We start from the raw sequence: 4,135 nt of genomic DNA, 5'->3' as shown, positions 1-4,135 counted from the left end.
CACAAAAAAAACAGAAATTAATTCGACTAAAAAAGAAAGAAAAGAAAATTCACCGAGTGGAAATCATTGCTTCGTTAAATGGATTCGCGATGAAACTCCCTCATCTCTGTACCAGGTCCAATGTAATGTAGTGATTTTAATGATCCGATTGTAACAAATGAAATTACACAATTTTCAAAATTCAACTGCTCGACTGTGCTGTACTTAGATAGACCAATGAGCCAGAGCCGATTTTAAGTAATTAAATTCGTTTTTTCTTACAAAATCTCCAATAACAAATTTTTGTTAAATTTTATAAAAATTAGTTGGTTGGCTGGAGGACATCAAAGATACCTGAGTAAGTCGTAAAACGAACATAGGCATCGATGACCGATTCCAGGAGTAAATTTAGTAAAAAACGCTTGTAAAATGGAAGAAGCTTTAAGAATTTAATTTGCTTAAAATAGGCTCTGTCTGCAGCCTGTGTGTATACGGAAGTTGGTGCCATGCGTCCAAAATTTGGTGATGACATAGTTGGTGTCTCGAATCACGAATAAATATTGTTAAAAATGATTGAGAAACATTAGGACAAGTTTAAAATTCAAAATTTGACTTGTCTGGCACGACAGACCATTGAACAACACATTTTCTGCAACTGAGCAGCGAAAAAAGAACTTTTTCATGCATGTTTCACTGGAGACTTTACCTTTTCTCACTAGTGTGAAAAGGGTTTCTATGATTATAGTAATTGAAACATTACGAGCGGAAATTGGAAGATCTGTACGTGATTTTCATTCGAAAAGTTCGCTTTTCGCAGCTTGTTGCAGAAAACGTTTCATGCAACACGTTGCGAAATTGAGTGTTTTTGTCACACGATGTGATCATCACTCCACATGTAGTGTTTTTCCTATTAATATACCTTCAGATGGAAAGCGGAAAGATATACAAACTGCACACAGTCTGGTCTGCGAAAAGTTTTATGAAATTTTTACCTTCACACAATAGAGGTAGTCAGGGCTAATTTTCAGGAAATGTTTCCGAGAATTTCCAAGAATTACGGGAATTCAAAAATTCTCAGGAATTTCAACAATTTGAATTCTTGAAAATTTTTGAATTTCTGTTGTCAAGAATTAATTTCACGAAAATAGCTAGTTCATGTGAACAGATATTGAAATGATACAATAAGAAAAACTACCAGCAGAAAATAGGACTAAAAATTAAACAACACATCTTAAAATGAAGCATGACCGTTGAATTGCGAAAATCCTATTCTATCTATCGACCAAAACGATCACTCAAGATAAAAAATTAAACTTACAATTTACCAAGATCAGCGCACTTTAGCGTACCGACATAACAAGAAATTGGTCAATTTAATTCAATTAATTTGATTTTATTTTTGACTGTCAATTTTTGCATTTCGTCAGGTGTTTATTGCTATTGCAACCAACCAAGAAAATGGAGCTGCTTAATAACTGGTTCTGCCATTTCGCAAACATTGCACTTAATGTTTTCCAACTCGTAAAGATTGTTGAGCTTAAAAAATGTACGAGACCATGCCGAAAGAAATAAAATAAAAATTTTTGTTTTATTTCGATCGGAAAAATGCGACAATCTTTATGAATTGAAGTGAACGGTTTGAGTGTATAAATGTGAGCTCCCTGTTGTTGATGAAATAAAAATAGAAAAAAGGAAAATCCGTCAGTAAACTGAACAATTTTTACAAAAATATAAAACTGCCCTTTCAAAAAAAAAAGAACAAGAAAACTGTAATTCGATAAAGATGACGACGTCTTTTAAATTATATAAATGTTGAAAGCAGCGTAAAACGCTGTGATATATATTAAAATACCAAAATATATATCTGTGTAATGTCTAAGATTTTTTTGTGGAAAATGGAAAAAACATAATAATAATAAAACAATTGGCTTTATTAGTGTGTAATTTAAAGAGAAAACAAAACAAAAAAAAAATAATAAAATAAAAACTATGTACGTTTTTCGTGTTTTAATCAGTTTGCGTATTAATCAGTGATACCAAGAAACGATATGCTTTTCACAGTGCTACCCACATCATAATACTCGATATGTGGAACGGTGAAAATATACTCCAAAATTTTATAATTCGAATCTGAAATACCAAAAATGAATGAGATTCTCTAAATTCAGCTAAGTATCCATGGCTCTTAAGAGGCTTCGATGCTTTCCTAAAAAAGCATACATTCGGGCGTCTTTTATATACTGGATTTTAGTTTACTTTTGATGGTATATTTCCATCGGAATTCATTTTCAAAAATCTACAAACCACGAATGTGGTAGCTTTTAACAGAAAATAGATTTGGTTGAAGTAGCTTAACCAGCTCTGAGAAAACTGAGCTGTTTATGAAAATTTCGTTAAACTGCTGTCTTTTCTCAGAGCTGGTCAAACATCTACAACCAAAACCAATTTTTACTTAAAGCTAACACATTCACGGTCGTTATTGCGGTCATACGTTTTGAAAAAAGGATTCTGATGAAAAGATATTATTTAAAATGAAATACGAGACACGCAAATGTAGGCTACGATTCCAGCTAAGCAACGATCCCTCTTAAGTACAAAAACTTTCAAAGTTAAAAAATTATACATATTCCTTCAACAACTTCCACAACTTCCTTTCAAATGAGCCATCACAAAACAAAATCGACCGATTTTTTAGTGTAATTTGGAATTAATAAAGTTTCCAATTTTCTCTGAAAATCGACGTCGGCGAACTTTGGCTACATGCCAAAGTCAGGTTTTCACTTTTTTTATTTTCATTTTATTTTATTATTATATCTTGGACTCTATAGAGTAGAAAAAACAAAAAACCCGACAGAAATATCGTAAAGCTTTTTTTTTCGTAAAGTCGAGAATGGTCCAATGTGCCCCTACTAGCAAATTTTCAGTAATCGATTTATTGCTACCTGAAGTTGTTCCGGACCAAAGTCTGAAAATGGGTTTTTCGGATTCTATGGGAAACTAGAATTTTTTGTGGAGCGGTTTCCTTTGCGCCCCGCGAAATCGATCACCCCTACTCTATAAGGATGGCGCGCCATGGCGCATGGTAGAGAAGTCTATAAGGATGGCGCATGGAGACGTATGAGCAGTGTAGTTTATATGAGTGGACCAGCTGAAGCAAATTCATGTCTAAATTTCACTGACGTGTACTGTTTTTTTTAACAAGTAAAGAAGCTTTTGTTTCTTTAAAAACGTCTGGGAAAAAGTTGAAAGCTGCATTGTATCGGGTGACTTGTGGAAACACTTCTCTCGAAATCGAATTTCCATCGTCACTTCTCTCGTTGAACAAATAACTATTTCACACAAAAAAAGAAGCTTCAGGGGAGGAGAGTGAGTGACTATTTTCTCGTCTGAGTTGTGAAAATTAAATTTGGTCAATTTCCTGATGGAGAAATTCTCACTTTTTTCGTCCCTGATGCGATGAGGTAAAAGGTCCAATAAATTATCAAAACAATGTAAAAAAAACCTTTACATCCCATTAAAAAAAATTGAGGTAGGTAGGTACTTTGAAAGAGTTTTGTCTTTTACAGACGGCCCTATCATATGGACACTCGTCTAACTACGTATATTGATGTCGCCGAATGTAGCAACATACATGTTAAAACAAATGAACAGAAATATTTGAAGTTCCGGGTTCGGTCTGTTAAACTTACATTAAATCTAGTAATAGACTCGATACAATCCTAATTTTGGCCAAATTCGAAATAGCGTACGATATCCTGCTGTCGAAAAATATCGGTAAATACGTAGCGAGTAATAATTTTCACAGAGAAAATGTGTGTGACGTAAACTTCTCGGAGATACAGTCAGAGGCAGTGAAATTTCAGCATGAATTTTCTTCAGCTTTTATTCAGCTGATCCACACATACAAGCAAAACTGTTTATACTTGTTTATACGGTTGAAGCTGCTACCACACACGCACGGTAAAACCGTATAAAGATGCGGAATTCATGCTGAAATTTCACTGCTTCTAACTGTATCCTTGGCACGGAAAATTTTAGAACGAAAAAGGTCCTACATTATTGTCGGAGAGTTTAGCCTGATTATTAAAATTTCGTAACGCCTAACCTTTTGTAAACGGAAGTCGTATCGCGGTGTAAAACATGAATAATTCGCTTC

Source organism: Bradysia coprophila, chromosome IV (assembly GCF_014529535.1).
Source record: "Bradysia coprophila strain Holo2 chromosome IV, BU_Bcop_v1, whole genome shotgun sequence".
Taxonomy (NCBI): domain Eukaryota; kingdom Metazoa; phylum Arthropoda; class Insecta; order Diptera; family Sciaridae; genus Bradysia; species Bradysia coprophila.
Note: the sequence above shows the minus strand (reverse complement) of the source record.